Source organism: Pleurodeles waltl, chromosome 4_2 (assembly GCF_031143425.1).
Source record: "Pleurodeles waltl isolate 20211129_DDA chromosome 4_2, aPleWal1.hap1.20221129, whole genome shotgun sequence".
Taxonomy (NCBI): domain Eukaryota; kingdom Metazoa; phylum Chordata; class Amphibia; order Caudata; family Salamandridae; genus Pleurodeles; species Pleurodeles waltl.
This window is the reverse complement of record NC_090443.1, coordinates 254,437,178-254,463,373: the sequence shown is the minus strand read 5'-3', so window position 1 is coordinate 254,463,373 and position 26,196 is coordinate 254,437,178.

Sequence of the window (26,196 nt, the reverse complement as noted above, 5' to 3'; positions counted from 1 at the left end):
TTACTACATATAAGTCACCCCTAAGGTGTGCCCTAGTTCGCCCTATGGGCAGGGTGCCATGTATGTAGAAGGCAGGACATGTGCCATGTTGCGTGGCCTGTCCTGGTAGTGACAAACAGCCTTACTTGGTGTCTCACTGCTGTGAGTGCTGCCTTCTCATAGGATTGCATTGGAAATGCCCTGCCTTATGTGTAAGGGGTATTGTCTGATTTATGAGGGGTAGTGTAGGCATGTTTGGTACGGTTGTGAAAGTGGTGAGAAATGCTACTTACTGGTGTAGGTGTATTTTTTATTACTATCACAGAAATGCCACTTCTCGAGAGTGCACATTTATCTGTGCTTATGACTTTGGTGTTTTGCAGCTTGCCTCTAATCCACGTCTGGGCAGACTGACAGTTGGGGCCTTGTGCATACTTTTCAGCCAGCCTGAACACAGGGAGGGTGGAGGTGTCACAGAGGTGCATCTATATATTGTAAAGCCTTCCTGGGCTGAGAGATGGGAGAGGAGGGGCACATCTGCATTTGTAAAGGCTGTGCCCTGGCCTTACACAATAGGGTTGTTTACCCCCCACTGATATTTGGAGCCTGTGCTGGAGGAGAGAAAGGGCACTCCCAGAACCTCTCCTCCCCAATGTAAAACACACTGAAAACTTAGTATAAGTAGAGGGGAATTTTCCCCACAATTTAGACATCATTTGACATCACTTTGGACTCCAGGGACCATACCTGGAGCTACACAGGACTCACCAGGACCACCTTGGACTGCTCCTGCTGTGCTGACACCCCCTTGTTGTGATGACCTGCTGCTCGGTTATCCAGTCCTGCGCCCCCCTTCTTCATTTGTAGTCTCCAGAGGCAGGGTGCTGTTACCCCTGACCTCTGTAAAACTTCTGCATCTCAAGGATGCTGCTGCGATTGTGTAGCGCTTCTAGAGCGCTTTTCTGCCTGAAGAAACTCACCACCACAACCCGGGCTGCAGATTTGGCTGTAGCGCTTTTGAAAAGCTCCTCCTAAATACCCCCAGGATCACCGCCGCAACCTGGGCGTTGGATTTTCGTTTAGCATGAGGTCCACGCTATTTCTAGTGCCCCCGGGACACAAGGAGAAGCCAAGCGGAGCAAGTGTGCTCCTGTTGGCACCCCTGGGGCACGGTCCGCTCTTGGGAGTGTCCCTGGGACACCAGCCGCCTCCAATCCTCTCCATATCCCAGCGGCCGCCCGGGAACAACTTCTTACACTCACGCACCACTCGGGGAAGGCACGGGGAGCACCCCCTTCCCCGGTCTCTGCACTAGGAGCAGGATGCTCCTTTTTCTCTTTTACGAAACAGGCATTATTTCTAAAACCGGGAAGGGAGACCTCTACAGAGGTCCCTTCCCGCTCACCCCTAACTGTTGTTTGACCTCGCCTAGCCCCCACCCCAAGGACAGGGTGTGAGGAGGCTGAGGCAGGCCCCCATCAAAATCACGGGCCCCCAGAGCGGCCCGTTTTCTCCCAGGAGAGGGTGCTGATCGCCCCTCTTGCCCAGGAGCACCGCGTGGCCTCTGTTGAGTGCCCAGCAGTGTCGGGGGCCCCCTATGCTCCTCCTTCTAGTCACAGGGAGTGTCTCTTCTACAGGAGACCAGGTACTTTTAGAGATATAGTGGCTCAGTGAGCCTAGTATGGACCTTGGGGGGTTTATATGTTCTACCTGCTTTTCCTGCCATGACATATATGTGCTAATGTTCCTTTTATTGGCATGACATGCTGATATATATTTTTATGACTTATGATATGTTCTCTAATGTTCCTGTTACGGGTATTTATGAGATATTCATGAGTGCATAGAATTCTTACTGTAATTCCTGACTACTGCTTATGTTTCAGAATCCTGAGTACTTACGTGTTCTAATGTGACAACTGTGTATTCTTGCAGAGGATTAGTAACTTGTGTAACGTTCTGACAACTGCTAAGGTAGCAGGGTATTACTTACGTGTAATGTTGGTCTAATTATGTTTTGTGCAATGCAGTTTATTTTTACAAAGCTCAGTGTTGTGTTTACTTTGTGGTGTACATTTTGCATCACGTGTGTTGTGTGTGTTGTGCGAACGCTTTACACATTGCCTCTGGGATAGACCTGACTGCTCGTGCCAAGCTACCCAGGGGGTGAGCAGAGGTTATCTTGGACATGTATCTCCCTTGCCCTGACTAGAGTGGTAGGTTCTGCCTGGCTGAGGTGCATACCCTAGCCAACCAGAAACCCCATTTCTAACACTAACCAATAATGTAGAACGTGCATGAGATGCACTTTCCAAGGACTCAAAGAATGAAGGCACTGACTGGAAAAGAAGATGCAACATTTTTGATACCTGACAACCCGGATAATGAGGACATCGTAAAGCAGATCAATCAACGACATGTGAACTGTGAAATATTAGAGTACATAGATTTGGAATAGTACAACTATTGGATAGAGTCATAGCTTGTGATTAATTGACCAATTGGAAATTGGGGGATAGTCTGGGTAACTTCGATATATTGACATGACAGAGAGACGAGAAGGGAGATGCTAGATGGAGATGTTAGATGCAAAGAGAGCAAGACTACAAGATCGCAGAGGTGATTCGAGATTCTGTCCTTGGGCTCATACTCTTGAGAGCCTGATGTGATGCTGATCGACTGATGACCTGAAGACGAAGACTGACTCTGTTGCTGATCCATACCGAGTATAGGTAGATAGGACAATGAATTATATTTTTGTGCCTTTTCTTTTTAGGTACCAACTGCGCTGTCTAAATAGTCTTCTCAGCTAGATGTTTTTCCAAAATTCTTGTTCTAAATTGTTTTTGCATGAAGTCCCACATGCTGATGCTAATCTGGGTTAGATGAGATTTTTCTTATATGACAATTGACAGAATCAGAGACAAATGGTTGACGGACTGTTTTGCTGAAGTCTATGATTAGAGAAGATCTATTGCCTTTGTTTCTTATGTTGACATTTGCTAATGCTTTAGAATATGTTTTGATGCAAGTTTTGACTAGATTATGTTTTTGGCGTCTTCTAATAAATGAATATGGATTTTGATTGAATTGAATTGCGTTGAATTAATATCATGATTTAGGGGGTCTTTACGACCCCGGCGGTCGGTGGTAATAGTGGCGGTAGTACCGCCAACAGCCTGGCGGTACATACCGCCACTATTATGACATTGGTGTTTTGGCCAAAGCCAAACCACCAATTTAACACACCGACCGCCACAGCGGTAACGACCGCCTGGATGGACACTACAGTCTCCAGCCTGGCGGCCGTCACTAGGCCGCCTATGGCATTATGACCCCGCCCACCACCATGGTTACTGTGGCTTCTGTACCGCCACGAAAACCATAGCGGTAGGCACTATCAGTGCCAAGGAATTTCTTCCCTGGCAATGATAGAGTTCTCCCCCGCCCCCCCCTCCCCAAGGTTCTCCTCCACCCTGTCCCTCCCCCTCCAGACCCCCGACATACACACACCTACACGTACATACATACAGACTCAAACACACATGCATATACACATTCACCCATGCATGAATACATTCATACACACACACAGCAACACTCACAAACATACATACTAGCACACACGCAATCACACGACCCAACATACACGTACACTCACACCCATTTATGCACACACGCATTACACACGCCTCACACCTGCATGCATGCACACAAACACAGTCACACACACCCACACACACACAACACCCTCCACACCCTTCCCTGTTGGAGAACCCGACTTACCTGATTGCAGGGGGTCCTCTGGCAGGAGACGGGATGCAGCATTCTACTGGCATGGGGTGGCGTGGAGTGGTGCTGCCACCATCCGCCGCCATGACCATAGCCAGAATTCTGCCAGCCTTCTGGCAGAATTCTGGCTATGGTCATATTTTGGTGGACGGTTGGTATCCATCGCAACAGTATGTTGGCGACCGCCACCGTGGCGGTAGGAGGCATTTGCTGCCAATGTTATAATGAGGGCCTTAGTACTTAGTATTGTAACTAATAGGGAATTAAAATCACTAAAAGTTATAACCAGTTGTGCTTATTCATGACTGAAAGGTCACGGTGTGACATTTAATTGATTCATTATTAATGATGACTAATGTTTATTGAGTTTTGTATATTGGCCATTTGGAGCGCTGCCAACCCTAGCTAGGATACTCCATGTGAACCAAAAGGTTCATCGACCTATGCGCGTCGCCTTGTAAGTTTACTTATTAAGGACCAGGCGCGCCAACACATTCAACATCTCAGAGCGAGATACATTTGATACATTCAGCCTCTGATGTGGCGTCTTTTTGGTTTAGATCTAAGAGATTACTATTTTTTGAGTTTCAATTTTTGGGGAAAGCTCTGCAACATCTTCCCTGATGCTGCTTGAGCCTCCAACCTTTCGCGGTTTCCCTAGCATTAAGCCACAAGTTCAAGTAATGATAACTCTCCTCATAATTCCCAGCTAGCCTCACAGGTAATTGTGCAGTTGAAACTAGTTTTTTTGTTTTGTCCAGGTTTGACACATCGTTCTCTCTGTTCAAGACATTATGGACTCTGCCACTGGACTGACAGGCAGCTTCCCCTGAACAGGACGAGGATACTTCTGTGCTTCGTGTCAATATGAGGCTACCCTCCTTAGGACTTGCAGCACCATTCCAGCCGCAGAGATTTAAGATTTAGCAGGAGAAATGTTCTCAACAGCCCTTTAGCATGCACATAGGATTTGTCTCTGCAAAAAAAAAAAACTGGTGTTTTTTCCTACTCTTCATTTAAAGTGAATGGTCTTCTTTAAAAAGTGCTGGCAGCAGTTTTCAAACAGTGGAATCTTCTGTGATTAACCACAGCCTCTAAGTAAGCCAAATCATATTTCTCACACGGTCCCCACGTGTATTTTACGTCATGCCAAGCCATGGCCTTTTTCAGAAAAATAATTATACAATATGATTGCTTCCCCACCCATGCCTCCTTTTTGTTTCAAATTTAGCTCCAACAGGAGGTTAGCTGATCGGCCTGAAGTTTGCTTTATAATGGCCATCCTAGAGATATGTTTTTTCAGCAGTGAGAACACGTGCTCGCTCATAGTTGGGGGAATGTTTGTAAATGTGCATTTAAGATTTGTATTTGAGAGGAAATAAGTAGGGGGTTAACAAACACAAGTTCAAACAGCGAGTCATATTCCGTAGGCAGTCTCTAGAGATTCTGATGATAAAGTAAATTAAAGTGGGCTTGAATAGGTGAGTAACTTTTCGTAGCCGAGGGCATCATCTTATTCAATAGGTATCCTATTTGTAATGGAATGTATTTTATTTGCCAGGAGTTTAGCTGCAGTCTAGCTGTCTGGAAAGCCAGGTTCCAGTGAAGTTCTTGTGTTATGTGTGAGCCCCTTCGCATCTCCTATCGGCTGAGGAGAGAAAGCAACAAACGGATGAGACATTGACCTGCGATTGAGCCAGTGTCCAGTAAGGTCTGATAGGAAAAATGTGAGCCAACACCATCCTCACCCATGACTGGTCCAGGGAAGGGTCGTCAATGCATGTTCTTGGATGTCACCTTACACAGTGGAGGCCTGACATAGCACATGAGGTTAGATTTTAGATGGTGTCCTGTTCTGGGTGCGGCAGAGGAGAGGACCTCATTGAAACACTGGGGCTAACCAGCGGCAGTCAGGAGTGAAGCTATAATCTGCACACAGGGGTCCAGAGCTGTCATTGATCCCCAATACCCTAATTATGGCTGTCTTTTACTACCCAATCATGCCCTCATGGCGCAGGTTGCATATAGGGCCCATGGCACCCGAGCCAGCCCTTGCTCGGATAGCTCCCTTGAAGAAAGAAATTTGTTGCTGCTGGTAAACATTAAACATGGAACCATTGCTGCTAGTTAAGAATGCCTTGGTTTTAGGCGATTTTAATCTCCACTTAGAAGATTTTGAGGACCCTAGCATGGTAGATTTTATGAACTTCATGCAGAGCCTGGATTGGCTCTCTGGAGATAGCATACCTTCCCATGGAGCAGGCCATAGGCTAGATGCCATTTTTTCTAGGCCTGGCATGATCTCCAGGAGGGAAATTCAGGAAGTAGATTGGTCTGACCATTTCTTATTGTCATTTACGCTGGCTTGGCCTCTCCCTCCAGCTAGACCCTTATTTAACATGACCTTAAAAAGACCATGGTTTAAGATTAATAAGAACAATTTCCTTCAGGCCTTGAAAATAGGCTGGGATATGGCTGAGCCATTAGTGGGTTCTAAACTGGAGAGTTTTGAATGCGGCCTGGAAAGGGCCATTGATGAGCTTGCTCCTCGGGCTATATCTAATTTTAATGGCCATCGGGCATATTCTGCCCCCTGGTTTTCTGAGGAACTGAAAATTCTTCAAAGAAATTATCGTAAGCAAGAGAGAAAATGGCTCTTGAATAAATCCCATCTTGAAAGAGGATCTCTAAGGGAATCCCTGAGGAAGTATAAAATAGCCATTAAGTTAGCTAAAACAACATATTTTTCCAGAAAAGATAAGAGGGGCCCTGAATGCCCCGAGGGAACTATTTAAGACAGTGCGCGCCTTAACCTCTCCTTCTGTAGCAGCCACCCCTTTGGAGAACTCACTGCAATTTTGTCAATCAGTGGCAGACTTTTTCCACAATAAAATCATCAATCTGTTAAATAATTTTTGTCCCCCACTCCCTGTCTGGACAGAGGATGTGAACATAGGTTCCGTATGTACGGCTAAACCTCTGAACACTTTGGATAATTTTCAGCCGCTCTCCGTAAACACAATTAGAGACTTTCTTTTGGCCCTTAAATCAGGTGCACCTACAGATCTTGGCCCACCTCGGGTACTTAAGCTAGCTCCTCAGATGATGGCCAAGGCATTGGAACCGGTGTATGCAGAGATTCTTCAGGAAGGAATCTTTCCTGATATCTGGAAGCAGGCTACCGTCATTCCACTCATTAAAAAATCAGGGAAAGATTTGGCAGATCTGTCCAATCTCCGCCAAGTTTCGTTACTCCCTGGGCTGTCTAAAATATTAGAAAAACATCTTAATCAGGAGCTGTCTGCTTTCCTACAGGAGAATGGTGGATTAGATCCCTCACAGCATGGCTTTCGGGGTGATCATAGTATGGAAACGGCACTTATTTCCACCTCAGATATGATTCGGAGAAGAGGCGACGGGGGTGAGGGGTCGATTTTGGTTCTACTAGATCTTTCAGCAGCATTTGACACCATCTCTCACTCTACTTTATGTAACCGGCTGGTCCAAGTTGGAGTAAGAGGGAAGGCCTTGCAGCTCCTCAGCTCTTTTTTGTTGGACAGAACCACAACGGTAGCGTGCGGGGATTATAAGGCCTCTCCCTTCCAACTCCCTTGTGGCGTCCCACAGGGTTCCTCTCTTAGTCCGACACTCTTTAATCTTTATATGTCTCCATTGGCTAATCTGGTGCGCTCATTTGGGGCTCAGATCGTCTCTTACGCAGATGATACTCAGCTGATTGTGCCCATTTCACATAATGTGAAGGACACAAAGGAAAATGTTCAATGCTGTATGCTAGCAATTAATAAATGGATGACTTGTAAGTGGTTGAAACTCAATGGGGACAAAACAGTGATCATGTACTTTGGGGGTAAAGATTCCCCTTGGGATAATAACTGGTGGCCGCCCGTATGTGGGGGCTGCCCTTCACCGGTACCAGCTGCCAAAAACGTGGGCATCTTATTTGATGATTTATTGTCTTTTAAATTACAGATTAATCATCTGGTCAAGGTTTGCTTCTGGACACTAAAAATTCTCAAGAAAATTCTTCACCATTTGGAGGAAGACCTTAGACGCCCGGTCCTACTGGCGTTGGTCACCTGTAGACTAGACTACTGTAATTCTTTGCTGCTTAATGCTAATCAATCCTCTCTGGATAAATTGCAGTCTATTCAGAATGTGGCAGCCCCCCTAACTTTAAATATGCCCCACTTTTCTTCTGCTGCTAGGTGTGTGACATCTCTTCATTGGCTCCCAATTAGGAAGAGAATTATGTTTAAGACACTCTGCCTTACGCATAAGGCATTTCAGTCGTTGGGATGTGATTATCTAAAATCCACTTTTTCGTTTTATCAACCCCCGAGACATTTGAGATCTGCTTCTAGATTTAGGATCAAGGTCCCACGCTGCAAAAAAGCGAGATGGGGAGATCGCGCTTTTTCGGTGCAAGCATCCAGACTGTGGAATGGTTTGCCGCTCCCGATGCGACAAATACGGAACCATTTGGTCTTTAGGAAGTGCCTTAAAACCTGGCTCTTCGCAAACTAATTAGTAGTGACATTCTGGAATCGTTTTTCTGCATTTATGGTCTGCATAGCGGTTCGATGCTTCCGCCAGAACGCGCTCTACAAATAATCCAATCCAATACAATACAATACAAACAAAATGAGACAGCAGGGGGTACTCTTCGCAGGTCAGTCTCCAGCTGCTACATCACTATTATGCCTCTGACCGCAACCTCTCCTCCCTCCCCGCTTCTCCAGCATCACCCCCAGCTTGCCTCCATCGTGCTGGTGCTGTGAGGGCCGCGGAGTGCCCAGCAGCAAGCGACCGGTAACAGAAACACTCCACATCAAAATGTTCCGTTGCTCCACACACCTGGGAAAACCTCACAAGGCTATTTCTTTACAAATCAAACAATTAATCAATCAAGTACATCACTGACCCTACCATTGCTTGATATCGCCATAGGGGGAATTAAAGGCATTCCCCCCCATTAATACAAAACATGGAAGAGTCCATGTACAAAACGTAACAGTACCACGTTGTTTGTTGGGGTGGGGAGGGGGTGTTGGTGTGTGGCAGAAGAGGACAACTAAAGGGACTGATAAGGTGTTAACTGTGTCATGGTAAAATTGATTAGCAGTTCTTTAAACGGAATCACTGGTGCCAAGGTAGAGGGACTGCTGTCTTCAGAACCTCAATGCAGAGAGCTACTTGAGCCCCTGTAAAGATTGGCGCCCTGGGCCCAGCTCCTCCATGCCAAAAGCCGATCCTGTGTGGCACTTTGCTATGCTAGAGGAGGACTTGACACTGCTCCTGCAAAGTGAAGAACCTTCAGTAAAGGAGAAACTTTCATATAGGTTTTGGTTAAAAATTGTACCTTTAAAACTTACAAACTTCATCACGTTCAAAACAGTGATTGACAACAGACACAGACAATGAATGTGTAAACTACTATAGGCAAAATATATATTTACTTTTAAAAGTCTGTCGTCAAATTAGTTCAAATAAAGGTTTATTGACAGCAATAAATAGATGCTGCTAACCCAACATAAGGATAGAAAATATTATCCCTGGCTGACTGTATGTTACACGTGGCAAACGTTCATGAAAAGCAGGGAAAGCTTTCTAAAAGACGCAATTTAAGTCTGCCCCTGGGATGTGAATAATAATGTAACCCTGCCAGTCAGAACTATCAAGAAATGACCTACAGCACAAGTTACATCATCGCTGTTTTTTCTCTTTTTAAGAGTATTTATAATCAGGTCTTTTCAACCAGGCAGACATGAGTCACAGCAAGTAATGGCATTGCTTGTCTTGAATAAATAACACAGGCTGGTGACATATGCTTAGCACATTTATTATGGAAGTAACAAGTAAAAAACAACAGAGGAGTGCACATTACGCCATGCTAAGCACAGCTCTGCAGGCATGTGATATGAGACACGGCTGAGATAACTGGCAGCTCCACAGAAGATGGCGATTTGGGGTTAGCAGAAGACGCGCTTTGAATTTCTGTTAGGATTCGATGCTCTCGAGTGCACCCGAGAGACAACGGGATACTGTAAAGAACGAAAATATCTCCGCATTTAAAACATGTACATAAAAGAGACAAAGGGAGATAAAAAGAGATTTGATGAGACCAAAGCGAGACCTTCACTTACGGAGTAATTATGAGTACCCCGCATTTTGCATTTTGCATTTTGATCCAGTACAATGCAGCCCACCACCACCTCTGTTACGAGCCCTAGGGAATTCTTCAAGACTCCTATTTAGCAGTGGTGCTGGAACAGTTCTCAGAGGTGATTTGCTGTCATTAATGTCACATCCCTGAAGTCATAGAGATTGCGAGAAATCCAAACTTCACACACAGAGGTGTAGCAAATTAGCCACGCCCATTGAGGAGAACAGTGGTAATGGTTTTGTACCTACCCATTGGTGCATTTGAAGCACACTGTTCCAAATATAATACTAAAGCATGGTGAGGTAGCACACTGTTGTTTACAGATGGCACATTTACCATTGAAATGGATGTCAAATCTACAGAGACATGCAGCTTTAATGATAAAATTATATAGGGCACCAACAATTAATGAAGTTTATGATTTATTGCGTAAATACTTAAAATCATTGCAATAATACAAGAGACATTAAAAGCACCATAGAACAATTAATACTTTCTTACTTTATTTGAGGTTTTTAGTCCAGGTAAGCCCTGTTTGTGTGTTAATCGTCTTGAGATGTATGCTCTTAGTTACTGGAACACTGAGTTGCTGCCTGTTAAAATTAGACTTTTCACAAAGTGGATCCGGGTGAGTAAACCTCTGGAAGTGTATATATATATATTTTTTTACTGGTAAAATATAAATAATTCAAAGGAGAAGTATGCTGATGCTGCGGCCGCTACTCCTAAGCCTGGAGCTGACAGTGTTTATTTCCTATGCCATCTGAGGGCTTGTATTCTCCTCTTGGTTTTTTTGTGGCAAGTTTTAAGGAATGTTCTGTTTTTAAAATACGTTTTGCAAAAAAGGCCATATGTTGCGGAATCAGTCCTTTTAGATTAAACAGGATAGCCTGCCAGCATGTTCTGATATCATTAGCATTGAAAATGTTTTTCAGATACAGCTTTCTCCAGGGTAGTAGAGAAGGGCAAATACAAAGGATGCATATGAAGCCTTCCCGGTGATGTGAGCAAAGTCAGCATTATCTATTGTTTGTGGGTCTAAGCCATTTTGGTTCGGCCTCCAATGCAGGTTGTAGTCCAAGTCTGGCATGGAGAACTTTTATTTTTAGTGACATTTTTAGTATTTCTGCCATGTATGGTTGTGCTGTTGGAGCCTTATATGTATTAATGGTCATCCAAGAGTGAGACTGATTTCTGAACTTGTCTTTGTCCTTGCTCCAAGAGACCATCTTGATTTGTTTGTTTAGAAGTTGCTTGACATTTTTATGGGGTAAAGACTTTTGCCATAGGTCCTCTGCCTGCAGATGCTTCATGGTGAGATCAATTCTCTTTAGCCATGGATTTGCGACTTCCCCCTGAATTGTGTTGATTTCCTCCCAAATCAGTGCCTTTGGTGGGTTTGGTTGGGCCTGACTTAGCATGGAAGCATACTTGAGCAATGCCCCGTCTTGTACTAATGTTTGATCTTGCAATTCGAATTCCAACCTAATCTGAGCTGGTGAGGAGCTGTGTGGAAGGCGGAAGAGAAGGCGAAAGACCTTGCTTTGTGCATTGTTTATGAAGTCGTTCAGTTTGCGTGGATATATTTCCTAGCCGTATGTTAGGGCTGGCAGGAATTTTGATTTTATCACTGTAAGGCAGAGTTCTTCAATCTGGGGGTCGCGACCCCCAGGGGGGCCGTGGAGTCCTGGAAAGGGGGTCGCGCATTCCCCCAGCCATCCTCAAAATGCCTCAGCTGAACTTTGAGTCTCCTGTGCTGTGAAAGCCGCACAGACAGCTAAGGAGGCCTTCCCAGGTTGTGTGCTTCCTGAATGAAATGCAAATGTGCTCTACGAGCTCATCTGCAAAAATTAAAGGGTGCTTGGGAGCAGCTTTAAATGACACAAATATTTATTCACTTTGAGGGTAGTGCAAAGAGTTAACAACTGCGATGTGAAGTGCGTGCTTTTAATTGTAATTGTATTTCCACAGTGCTTACTTCACCTGGAGGTGTTGAAGGGACAGCTATTAATAACATTTTTAAAAAAAGGTATTGCATATGCTCTTGTATTTCTTAAATCTACATTCTGGAATCACAGTTTTATCTTAAACCTTTTTGTAGTGGCCTATTTTATACTGTGTGTAATGCAAGTATAAAATAATGCCTCACATATTCACAGTGCTTTCTGTCACAGGCTGTGACCTCATGGCCCTAAAAATACACAAGTCACTATTCTCAACTGCACTAACCAAGATTTAGTTCTGTCGCTCTCTGATTACACGCAGACCTCTGCAGTGTATTAACTAATAGAGGTTTCATAATGCACTACAGTGCATTTACCAATGAGTAGCAACTTTCTTTTATTTATTTTTCATTTAAGCTGGCTGTTATTTTATATGTAGTAACCTGACAGTGAAAGACCTAAAAAAAAAACATAGAGAATATTTTGAGTTTATTTATGAGAGACTTGCGCTGCTGGAGCATCACTTTTTTTGATGCTCCAGCGGCACAAGCCTCTCAATCATACTTATGAGGTGACGCAAAGCCCTCCTGAGTGGCTTTGAATGGCGTTGTAGATATGGAGTAAGGCAAAGCAGTGCAAGCTGCTGCATTGCCTTACTTTGCGTCGAGGAGGCGTTCCATGGAAGTAGTGGTGGGTGTTCCCATGCAACATGCATGGATTTTGACACTGCCCCAGATTTACAAAATCACATAAACTGGAGTGGTGTCAAAATCTTACGCCTCCCCAGAGCAGGCATAATGAGGAGAAACGTTTAAATTTCTCCTTGTTTTTACCTCTTTCCATGTGTGTTGCTATCTGCCGCACATATAGAAAGAGGTACAATGCCTCTCTGGATTGTTTTTGTGCCAGAAGGTGCCCCTTCCTGCACAAATACAATCCTGCCTATATTGGCGCTAGGCAACAATTGTGCGCCAGCGCGGGGGGAAAGGACAGAAAAGCACTGTATTTCCTAAATACAGTGCATTCCTGCCCTTTTGTATTGGCGTGGGGCAGTGTAGCAAGAGGACTTGTGGCACTGTCCTATGCCAAATACTCATAAATGAGTACCTTTGTTTTTAGCCACACTCTTGACCACGCCCCCACACTCACTGACCTTTGGTTTGCTAAACACTGTTTAATATTATTTCCTCACAGTAAAAATGATTTGCTGTGGGAAATGGGGATGTTTATTATTGTTGTTGATGATGAGGAGTACCAGGTTCTAGAAATTTTTATCAGAAGGGGGTCCTTACACCTAAATTTTTTTAAGAGGTGGACCTGGCATCAAAAAGTTTGAAGACCTCTGCTGTAAGGAGTGGAAACCAGGTCGGAGTTTATAATTTTGAGGCCAGGGCTAGGACTGATGCAAGTAGAGACGCCAACCTCACTTTCAGGGTGTTTAGGTGCAGGTGATGCGACCAGCGCTCCTGTAGCCAGACGCCAAGGTATTTATAGTGTCTACTTCTTTCCACAGATTGATTCCCACAGAACCATTTATTTTTCTGATCCATTTTCCAAATATGATTACCTTGGTTTACTATGCATTTACCACCAGCTCATTAGTCGTGCAATATTGATTGAAGGCGTTTATCACTTTTTGGAGCCCTGTACCTGAGAGATTCAGTAAGACGTTGTCATCAACATATAGTAATGCTGTTAGGTGATAGTTACTCAGTTTGGGTGGATGGGAGCTCGTGGTGTTTAGTTGTGTGCACAGATCTGCCAGGTAAAGATTGAAAAGCATTGGAGCCAGAACACAGCCCTGTTTAACACCTCTGTCTATCTGAATTCTGGCCGACACTCTTCCATTATTTCCAACTTTCACCCTTGCCCAGTTTTCTGAGTACAGAAGCTGTATTCCTTTTAGCAGCTCTTGCGGGATTTTAAGGTTTGCTAGTTTCTCCTACAGATTGTTCCGGTCTACTGAATCAAAGGCTTTGGACAGGTCCATGAAGCATGTGTAAAGGGCCATTCTTTATTTGTATATTTTTCAGCGAGCATGGCTAGCATTATCAGGTTGTCAGAGGTGCTTGCCGAAGGCACGGAAGCCAGTTAGATTCAGAGGTATTAGATTGAATGTGCTAGTCCATTCTTTGAGATCGTCGAGCAGGAGACCCACAAATATTTTTCCGTCAATGTCAAGCAGTGATATTAGCCGATAGCTCTCTGGGTTTCCGTAGGGGCCCTTCTTGTAGATTGGGTGGAAAATTGCCCTTTTCCAGGAATCCGGAATTTTGTTTTCTGTGCTGCTGGCATTGTAGAGGTTGCAGAGCAGGCCAGTCCAAAGGGCAGGGTGGTGTTTTAGTATTCCCGTTCGGAGACCATTTGGCCCAGGAGCCCCACTCTTTCTGCAACGTTGTAGTTGTTCCTTGGCATTTTGGATTTCGAATGATAATGGCTTTGCCTCCCTGCTTGCGACTGGAGATAGCTTCTCTGTATTGGGGCTACCGTAGAGGTTGGAGATGTGTTCAATCCACTTTCTCTCTGGGACCGCATTACTTTGGATCCCAATTGACTTGCGTTCCAGCTGATTGGCTATAGACCACAGCGATCGAATGTTCTTTTCTTTAGTGGCTTCCACAATTCTGATCCATTCCTGATCTCTGTGGGCTTGCTTTGCTTCCCATATTGCCTTCTTGTATTCCTTTCTTAGTTCATGAAAGGTACTCTGGTAGCTGTTACCTGGTGGTTTAGGAATCTGGTAATTTTATCAAGCTGTTGTATTTGTTGCCTTAATGTCTACGTGAACCAACCTCTTCTGCTTAGTGGTGGTCTGTCCTTGAATGGTTTATTAGGCTCTAGCTGGTTCCTTTCCGTAATGATGTTAATATGGCCTCCCATTTTGAAATTTTGTCCGCCTATTCTGTTTGATCCAACGTTAAGTTGGCTTTCCACACTTCATATTCCTCCATGCACTTGCTGGACCATCTTATGCGATGGAGGTGACTTCCTGGGTCTTGTTCAACTATCCTCTGTAGTGGTGCAGTAAGAGCGTTATTATTTGCTATTTTCATTGTTTGAGGGTGATGGTCACTTTTGCATCTCATCTTTATCCTGAAGTCTTGGAAGTGCAGTCTAGGGTAGAAGCGGACTTCATGGTGGTGTGGCTCAGGTTCATGGGACGTCTTTAGGAAATATACTGATTAGGGCCCTTAGTCCTAGTGCCTCTAGGAGTCTGACCAGGGGGTAATCGCATTTGTCCTTATCCTTAAAAGGCAATTCTTGTGGTTGAATGCCCAGGCACTGGTCCAGGGCACCTTCTCTGGAGCTTCTTTTGCCATGATTGGCCATGTTAAGATTGAAAACACCTGTGATGATCCAGGGGGCGGTTTCGAATGCAGTTTTTAGAGATAGTAACTCTTTTTCGGTTGTGTCTAGCAGATGCTGGTTACGCGTCACGTTAGGGTTGATATAAATATTTATTGTTAAGATGGACATGGCTTTTTGTTCCAACATCCAGTTTTCGATAATGATAGCTAACATGTGAGCTGACTTCAGGTCTATGATCATAGCATTGAAAGATGTGCGTGTGGTTACATAGATTGAAAGGCCACCTTTAGGGTGCCCTTTGGGTTTTGGTCTGGCTGCTGGACTTAGGAATTCATCAAATCCAGCTAACGTGTTTTCAGATATTTTCCAGGATTCCTGTAGGCATATGATGTCAAAGTCGTTCAAGTAGGCTTCCAAATTTGGGTCTTGCATGATTTTGTTGGCCCCTCCAATGTTCCAGGATATAATGGGGGTCATTACGACCCTGGCGGTCGGCGGAGAAGCGGCGGTCTTACCGCCAACAGGCTGGCGGTAAAAAATTTGAAATTATGACCATGGCGGTTACCACCATGGTCATCCGCCACTTCTCCGTTCCGCCCGCCAGGGCGGAGACGACCGCTGGGCTGGAGACTTAGGTCTCCAGCCCGTCAGTCATCACAATACTGCCGGCGGTATTATGACCCGGCTGACCGCCATGGATTTCATGTCGTTTGGAACCGCCATTAAATCCATGGCGATAAGCACTATCAGTGCCAGGGAATTCCTTCCCTGGCACTGATAGGGGCCTTCCCCTACACCCCCCACCACCCCTGCCATCCCCCAAAGGTGGCAGGAGCCCCCACCCCACCCCTACCCCGACATTACCATACATATACACACCCGACACGCACTCAGGCACCACCAACACATATACACGCACACACACCAACATACATGCCAACTGCCACACACACAGTCAAACACGCACACCCTCATTCAGACATACACGCACACATCAATACAGACATACAAACAGACAGATACGCACTCATTGCCAAACACACAACCCCCCCGCATGCATACACGCACTCACACACTCCCTCTACATACATACACGCACACCCCCATGCACGCAGACAACACACAACACGCACCCCCTCCCCTAACGGACGATCAACTTACCTGGTCCGCTGATCCTCCGGGAGGGGACGGGATCCATGGGGGCTGCTCCACCGCCACCACACCGTCAACAGAACACCGCCACGCCAAATCACAGGACGTGATTCGGTGGGTGATGTTCTGTTGACGTGGAGGTGGAGCAACCTTCACTTCCCCGCCGCCCGCCAGTATGGCTGCTGGCGGGTCTCCGTCCCAAAAAGTTCAGAGGGCTGCCAGCAGTCATAATGCGCCGAGCGGAAAACCGCCACCACTGGTGGTCTTCAGCACGGCGGTCCCTCGGCGGTCTTGTAAAAAGACCGCCGAGGTCAAAATGACCCCCTATGTTTGTGACCCACAACTTGCTTATGGACAGCGTTAATCCAGTTGGGATCGTTTTGGCAGAGGGGCTTCCGGTTCTGACATTATGCTGCAAGGTTCCGTCAGGATCGAGAAGTGGATCTGTACCAGCTGCGTCCTTCGTCTTGCAGTCTTCCTTCCTGACAACGCCTTATCTGTGAAATGCCCTGGGCGATGGATATCGTGATCTCTCTTGGGCTCTTGGTGAAGGTAGGAGATGCCCCTTTAGCTTGTTGCAAGAAGGATTGCTGCGTGGCTGTTTGGGAAATAGTTATTTAGAAGTTGTCCCTTTTTTTGGTCTCTTCTTGTGGGATTAGAGAGGTATTTTGCTTTACACTCTTCCTTTAGCTCTATGCCCCATTCTTTGAATGTCTCTGATTTGGACCGTACTAACTGTATTACTTCTGTGCTGTTGAAGCAGACTTCAGTACTTTCGCTCATGTCGCCTTTTTTTGGTGTTACGAAGCCCACGTATTGCAGATCTTTACTACATATTGTTTCTAGTCCTTGGATTGCGCTGCAGATTCTCAGAAGATTGCCTCGATTGAGGATGTCCCAAGGGCCCTCAGATTTGTAGGAAGGGCAAAAAGTGAGGGTATAAGCACCCCCGACTTTTGGAGGTGTGGGCTTGATTGTCGATTTCATGCTGTTTGTGGTGTGCAGGGCTGATGTAACTGCGGCATATATGGTTGCCTTTTCTTCTGGTTCAGTGACCACTTGATTCATTATAAGTATTATGATGCTGGTGATTTCGAGGATTTGAGTAGGACATCCTTGCTTTTGTAGTCTGATATGTAGACTCCCCGTGGGTGGGAGCACCGATCCGCTTGCTGGAGCACTCAGTCCTTTCCAAGAAAGGATACCTGTGTGTGCACCTGGCCTTGGTCTGAGTAGAGCTGGTTCTTGCTGTGTTCTTGTTGACTTGTTCTATTCTGGTGTGTCATTGAGATGGGGATGTGTCTGTGATTTAATCCAGAAATGTCAGTTTTCTCTGTTGATGGAAGCTGTGTGGTTGTTTCTGGGGTTACAAGTTGTGTCTGGGTTTTGGGTCCTAAGTGGTTTGGTTGTAATCTGTTTGAATCTCCTATTGAGATTTTCGGGCCAAGTCCCCCCATGATCTTAAGTCCAGATTGTCCTGTTCTTCCTTCTTCTTGCTGCATTGTAGGATTGTTCCTGGGCAGTGGGGTCAGCCACTGGTCTGATGTAGTCAGCGGCTTTGTGTCACCCGATTGGGCAGCTGTAGATTGCTTTTGTTTTGCCCTTGGGTTTCCTCTTCATGAGCTGTGATGGCTGTGGTTGGAGGGTTGCGAGTATTTACTTTCTGGCTCCATCACTGTTTTATTGTGCATTTTCCTGAGAAGTTTTTTGTTTCTCCTGGAAAGGACTGGAATGAAGGGGCCTTTCGTGGCTGTGTGTTCCTGGTTTGATCATTTAACTGAGGATCCTAAAGACTGTGCTGGGCTTGCTGAACTTGCTGCATCTTGGGCTGGGTGGCTTGCTGTTCTTTTCTGCAGGTTGTTTGCGCTTTGTGGGCACTGTGGGAGCTCGTTCCCGTTTCCCCGCTGGAGCAGTTCCTCTTTTAGATCTGTCACTAGTATGGACACAACTGATGGCAGCTCTTGGAGTTTATCCAAAATTGGCCCACTGTGACACTGGTATGTCTGGTTAACCTTGCCCTTGTCGGCCTCCAAGCAGAACTGTGCTCTTCGAATCAGCGCATTTAATTTGTCCAGCTTACTTTCTATTGCCATTGTGGTGGTTGCCAAACTTTGCAAAATTTCGATATGGATGTCTAATTTGTCTGTGTTAAAGATTGTTGCGTTGGTTATGGCCGTTAGAGTGCTGTTTAGGGCATCCCATCCAGTCAACAGGGTGTCCTTCGGGTTGTCCTTCATGTCCATGGGGCTATGGTTTTGTGCTGATTCCAGTGCCTGTTCTCTGATAGTACGAGGATTTTTGATGCTCTTTTCTATGTGTGAGAGGAGAACGTCCTCTCCCTCTCCTTCTTCCTCCCCTCTCCCTCTCCCTCTACACACTGCTCCTCTTCTTTGTTGAAGACCTATTCTAATTCTTCCTGTGTGAGGGTGACCTCCCAGCAGGGGGAGGTTGAGTATTTTGCTAGGGCTGGTGCTAGTGGCGCTGGACCCGATATTTCCTGGTTTTCCTCTATGCTGTTTTCTTTGGGGTAGTGGTTTCTGGGTGTCCCACCACCACCCCTGCCTTTTATCACTATTATTGGAGATACAGGGGGTTCCCACTTTTGAGGCTGGATGGTGTGCTCAAGTGGATGGTCATGAGGTGTATGGCAGGGCTGCGTGCTTGATGCGCTTGGGATGGACAAGTCCGGCATGGATTCCTGTGCTGTTTTATTTGGGGGAGCAACTTCCCAGGAGGTACTCAGTGTAATGGCACTGTCACTGAGGGATCTCCTATTTGACTGTGGTCTTCAGAGTGTTCCTCCAGGAGAGGGTTTGCGGCAGACGGTTTTCTCCAGTGGTGTGAAGTACTTGTCTATTCCTTGGCCCCTCGTGCTTCGGCATCCCCCATGCACCTGCGTTTGCTCACCAGGGGTGCACACCTTTGGCTCCTCTGCATCATTTGCCTTCTGGGGTCTACCTCTTTTGTGTTTTGATGCCTCCTGGCACGCTTCATCTTTCCCCGCTATGCCTATTGGGTGCTGTTTTCTCTTTTTTCTTTAGGTTTTGGATCCTGTCGTGGGCACTTAGGAGGAGAAAGCTGTGTGTTCTCATAGTCACTTGCTGTTCCCACTCGCTCTGGGTGTCTGTTGGTCATGGTTGATGATATCGTTGGTGATTGGGGAAATGGATTTCAGTGGTGTGGCAGCGCACGTACCTTGATTCCCAGAAGCGCCCCCTTCTGGTCTTGCTGTAAGCCTGCTGAGCTGCTGGGCTGCAGGGCTGCTGATGAGCTGCTGGTGGGGCCTTCCGGGTCTTGCTGAGTCTTACTGGTTGTCTAGTTGTGGTCCTGATTGATCTGGTGGGGGCCAGTTGGCCCCTGCTGGGACCTGCTGGGTCCTGGCCTTGCTGTGTGGCCTGAGGCAGGGGTGAATTGCGTAGCACCCCCAAGAGAGTGTTTTTGGTGAGATGGTTACACCAGCCTGCCCACAAGCTGCACCCAGACCTGGCTGGGCCGCTTACGTGGAGGGCAGGGCTCTCTCTTGGTGGCACCCGCCTACAGCTGCTGTGCTCGCACTGTACTCCTGCTTCTCCTGTACCCCTGCTTTACTTGCCTTCTCTCTCCCTCTCCTCTCCTGCTTCCTGCCAGGCACGGATGCAGCGGGAGTTCCCCCGTTGCTGTCGCTGAGGGAGTGTAGCGGCGTACACCTCAAGTCCCCTCAAGTTCCCCTTCCGGGGCACTGAGGGGTCTCGGAGGAGTTCTTTCCAGGCTGCATGCGTTCAGTACGGAGCTTCCGCAGGAACGGTTCTCAGACCTCGACAGTGAGTTTTGACACTTTCACCCCGTTCTATGGACCGAATGCAGAGCCACCATCCGGAGCACACTGGCTTTCTCCCAAATGGCATCAACAATAGATAACATGTGCATTTCAGATAGTATTTGTCAGTTGCGCATCACCTGATTAAAGTCTCAATTTGTTTCAATCATACTAAAACTTTTATTTCTACCACACTTCAGAAGTACAAAAACATGCTTAATTTATGGTTTATAAGGGAGTGCTATATTTTGAAATATCTATACAGTTCATTTACATGTATTTTATGTAAAAGTAGACAGACTGCGGCCTTTCCTTTCAAATCCCATGTATGCCAGGCAAAATTGTCACATTGTTGTAGGAGGCTGTCCTGGCTTATAGTGGGTACCTTGTGGTACTTACACCTTGTGCCAGGTCCAGTTATCCCTTATAAGTAGATTAGAGGTGTTCAAGCAGCTTAGGCTGATAGAGGTAGCTATAGCAGAGCAGCTTAGGCTGAACTAGGAGACATGCAAAGCTCCTGCAATACCACTTATATTACTTAGCACTATATCATAAGAAACACAATACTCAGAGTTACTAAAATAAAGGTACTTTATTTTAGTGACAATATGCCAAAAGTATCTCAGAGGATATGCTCCCTTAGGAGGTAAGTAATATACACAGAATATACACACACAACCAAAATCAGGTAGGTAAACAGTTAGAAAGGTAGTGCAAACTCTGTAGAACACAATAGAATGCAATAGTGAAAAATAGGACTAGGGGCAACACAAACCATGTACTCCAAAAGTGGAATGCGAACCACAAATGGACCCCAGGCCTCGTTGTAGTGTGTAAAGGGTCGCTGGGAGTGTATGAAAACACTAAGGGTGTCCAAGGACCCCACCCCAAGTCCCTGAAAAGTAGGAGTAAACGTACCCTACTACCCCAGAAAGACAGTAAAGTCGAGATAGGGGATTCTGCAAGGACAACAACTGACTGCGAAGCACTGAAGATGGATTCCTGGACCTGAGGACCTGTAAAGGAAGGGGACCAAGTCCAAGAGTCACGCAAGTGTCCGGGGGGGGGGGCAGGAGCCCACTAAACCCCAGATGAAGGTGCAAAAGAGCCAAAGATTCTGCAACAACGGAAGGTGCCAGGAACTTCTTCTTTGGTCAGAAGATGTCCCACGGCGTGCTGGAGGATGCAGAGTTGTTTTCACAAGGAAAGACCGTGAACACGCCTTGCTAGCAGCAAGAGTCGCCGTTAAAGGTTTTGGGTGCTGCCAGGGCCCAGGAAGGTCACCCCTTGGAGGAGGGGACAGAGGGGGCGCTCAGTAACACAGAGAGCCCACGCAAATTCAGGCAGCACCCGCACAAGCACCTTAACAGGCGTTCAGAAGACCTGAGTACGACGACTCAGCACAACAAAAGGCAGTTCCACGAAGTCAGAGTCCAACTCACCATGTTGGGCAATGGAGGACGGAGTGCTGGGGACCAGGCTAGGCTGTGCATGAAGGAGGTCTTGCAAAAGTGCACAGAAGCCCTAGCAGCTGCAGTTCACGCAGTACACAGGATTGCTGTCTGGCATGGGGAGGTAAGGACTTAACTCCACCAAATATGGACAGAAGGGCCACTGGACTGTCGTGGACATATGGATCTAGCTCCTGTGTTCCAGGGACCACGCTCGCCAAGATTGGAGGGGACCCAGAGGACCGGTGATGCAGAAGTTTGGTGCTTGCGTTAGCAGGGGGAAGATTCCGTCGACCCACAGGAGATTTCTTCTTGGCTTCCAGTGCAGGGTGAAGGCAGACAGCCCTCAGACCATGCACCACCAGGAAACAGTTGAAAAAGCCGGCAGGCTGAGGTGCTACAATGTTGCTGGTAGTCTTCTTGCTACTTTGTCGCGGTTTTGCAGTTGTCCTGGAGAAGTCAGCGGTCGATCCTTGGCAGAAGGTGAAGAGGGAAGTGCAGAGGAACTCTGGTGAGCTCTTGCATTCGTTATCTGGTGAGATACCCACAGGAGAGACCCTAACTAGCCCTCAGAGGATGATTTGCTACAGAAAAAGGTAAGCACCTATCAGAAGGGGTCTCTGACGTCACCTGCTGGCACTGGCCACTCAGGGCTGTCCATTGTGCCCTCACACCTCTGCATCCAAGATGGCAGAGGTCTGGGACACACTGGAGGAGCTCTGGGCACCTTCCCTGGGAGGTGCTGGTCAGGGGAGTGGTCACTCCCCTTTTCTTTGTCCAGTTTTGCACCAGAGCAGGGCTGGGGGGATCCCTGAACCAGTGTAGACTGGCTTATGCAAGTAGGGCACCATCTGTGCCCTTCAAAGCATTTCCAGAGGCCAGGAGAGGCTACTCCCTCAGGCCCTTCACACCTATTTCCAAAGGGAGAGGGTGTAACACCCTCTCTCAGAGGAAATCCTTTGTACTGCCTTCCTGGGACTGGGCTGCCCTGGCCCTAGGGGGGCAGAAATCTGTCTGAGGGTTGGCAGCAGCGGTAGCTGCAGAGAAAACCCCGGAAAGTTAGTTTGGCAGTACTCTATGCTGGAGACCCAGGGATGCATGGAATTGTCCCCCCAATACCAGAATGGTATTGGGAGGACAGTTCCATGATCCTAGACATGTTACATGGCCGTGTTCGAAGTAACCATGGTGATGCTACATATAGGTATTGACCTATATGTAGTGCACGCGTGTAATGGTGTCCCCACACTCACAAAGTCAGGGGAAATTGCCCCGAACAACATGGGGGAACCTTGGCTAGTGCCAGGGTTCCCTCACACTTAGTAACTTTGCACCTAACCTTCACTAAGTGAGGGTTAGACATATAGGTGACTTATTAGTTACTTAAGTGCAGTGTAAAATGGCTGTGAAATAACATAGCCGTTATTTCACTGAGGCTGCAGTGGCAGTCCTGTGTGAGAAATGCTGCAGCCCATAGGGATCTCCTGGAGCCCCAATACACTGGGTACCTAGGTACCACATACTAGGGAATTATAAGGGTGTTCCAGTGAGCCAATCAGAATTGGTCAAATTAGTCACTAGCCTGCAGTGACAATTTTATAATCAGAGAGAGCATAAACACTTAGGCTCTGGTTAGCAGAGCCTCAGTGATACAGTTAGGCACCAGACAGGGAACACATACAGGGCACACTTTATGAGCACTGGGGACCTGGCTAGCAGGATCCCAGTGACAAAGGCAAAAACAAACATATATACAGTAAAAATGGGGGTAACATGCCAGGCAAGATGGTACTTTCCTAGAAATGTTCACAGTTCATTTAGAAAATTCCACCAAATTACAGTCAAAGAAAGAAAAGTAAACACCATTCTCCATGTGAAAGGAATAAGCAGTATTTCCCCAGACGACATAACTGAACATATGACATCTGTTTTTTAAAACACAGCAAATACGTAAAAAAGTTTAAAAGAAAATTAAATTTAAAAGCATAATTACTGTTCATTCACCTTCTGTCGCACCACCTCTGCACCTCTATTTTCAACACCTATGATAGTTAGACTCTAAGGGGCATATTTCCAAGCCACTGGTACCACCGGAATGTCACTTTTTGTGATGCTCTTGTGGTGCTGTGTACTGCACCTTATTTATAAGGTGGCTTTAAGACACCTTTTTGGGCTTAATGCCACCTTGTAAATACAGCCCCTTCATATGCAGCACTTTGTGTGGAAGGGGCGTGCAATGGGTGTTGCTGTGGGCGTGTCACATCAACACCTATTGCATTTTGAGGCTGCCCCAGATTTACAAGATTTTGTAAACCTGAGGCAGCTTCAAAATATAATACCACCCCAGGGGCATCTCCGCAGCATCAGCAGCATCTCCAATGATGTCAATTGTATGGATCCTTAACGCAGTGCTAGTCAAAATCTAGAGAAGGAGCATCAAACTCAGGCCTGGTAAGGCAGAAACCATTCATGCTTCTCAAGATAATCACTAACTTTGTAAATACTTTTTATTTATAATGATGGTATCTTATCCTGAAAATTTGTCTTAGATCCTGCCGCCTAGACCTCCAAACCCATTTTACCATTTGTTTATGTGCATTTTGGAATCTCATTGTGAATATCGTTTACCTGTACCATCTGTGAAAGTTAAATCAATTCAGAGGAATTTTAATTGGCATATGATTAGTTGTTATATTTAACTTACTTATAATCCCTTAATATATGGTACAAATTATTCACAGAGACTGAAAGCTAAATTGCCAAAAGTAACCTGCAGCACCCATTGTTCCTTTTATTACACTGAGAATGGAAAAATGACTGTAGCCTGGCTGTGCAGTTTTAAACTGCAAATCAAATTGTCAAAATAACCTCTTTTAAAAGTTCTAAATCTTCCTTTTATTGTGAAGCACCTTTAAGCAGGTCTTTCTCTCTATAAAGGAGGGTGCATGGTATTTCAAAGTAGGACATGTAAAGTTTTAATGTTTAACATGTTTTCATAGTGGAAAGGCCCCAACATTATTTCAACGGTAGCTGGGCTGACTGTTTTAAAGAAAAGCATTGGGACACAATATTAAATTTTATAATGTTATGTCCAGCTAGGAAACGTCTAAAAAAATTAATTCCTGAACTGTTTAAAATATTTATTATAAGCTGATTTCACTGCAAAGTCAGATTTGTGAAAATTATTTTGGAAAAGGTACCTTTAGAAAGTTCCCTTAGCCCTTCCTCAAGCCTCTGGAGGCCCATTTGCATGAGCATAAATCGTCACCTGCATGAGGGGTGAATTTTCTCCCTGAGCAGGGAAAATAGCCTTGAATGTGTGAATACGTTGTTTTCCCTTGACAGGATGTTTTGTGATCTGGGCCAGGGAACTCAATTACCTTCACGGAGGCCTGCCCTGTCACAGGCAGATACAGCTAACACCTGGGCCCTCCCCTTTCTTTTGTCCCCTCAGGCGGCCACCAATCACAGTGGGAAAGGAGCTGCTCTCAGAACTGATGTAGGTGGGCACAGGAGCTCTGAACAGGGGAAGAAAAGTGGTTCTGCCAGCTGTGATTTAGAGACAGAAGTGCACTAAGGGATTGTTTGCAGTATGGCACACATGAAATTATGCAAAAATGGGTAGCTTTAACCCTGGGAACTCGAACAACTTGATAGAGGCCTACCCTGTCACAGGCAGATATAGCTAACACCGGTAGGGCTTTCTGTCCATAAAGCAAGGTGCGTGGTATTTCAAAGTAGGACATGTCAAGGTTTAATGTTTAACATGTTTTTATAGTGAAAAGGCCGCAATACTATGTCAACTGTAGCAGGACCATTTGTATGAACTCACACTGTCATCTGGAAGCTGGATACCCCCTTTCATGAAGGATGAAATTCCCACTGAACAGGTAAATAGCCTTGGATGTGAGAATGTGTTGTTTTTCCTTGACAGGATGTCTTGTGGTCTGGGCCCAGGAACTTGATTATCTTCACAGAGGCCTACCCTGTCATAGGCAGATATAGCTAAGACCGGGCATGCCCCTTCCTGTTGTCCCCTCAGACAGGCAGGCACTATTCCCAGTAGAAAAGGAGCTGCTCCCAGAACTGGTGTAGAGTGACCACAGAGGAAGGGCTACTCATTTCCACTACCACAATTCTGAGGTAGGCACAAGAGCTCCAAACAGGGGAAGAGAGGTTCTGCCAGCTGGGTTTTAGAAATAGAAACACACTGTGGGATTGCTTGCAGTAGAGCACACAGGAAAAAATTCAAAAATAGGTAAAGCTATCTCTGGGAACATTTACCCCATTGTCTGGTGAGGGACGTCCAGTAGTCACCCCCACTCACAGACTGGAGCCATGCATAAATGTGGGACTCACAGTTCATTCCTCAGAACATTTCTAGAGCTGACCGGGCTTGCTCTCCCTCTTGTACCCAAGACAAAGTGAAGTGAACCCTAAGGATTATAAGGTTTACCTTTTGTTCAAGCTGCAGGGACACAACAAGCTACAAGAGTCCTTTCCTGCAGCTGTCCAGCTGGCCAGTTCCAACTGGAACTGGCCTGGACACTGCTGGAGGCCTCTCCTGGAGTGAGTCTTGATCCCCAGGTG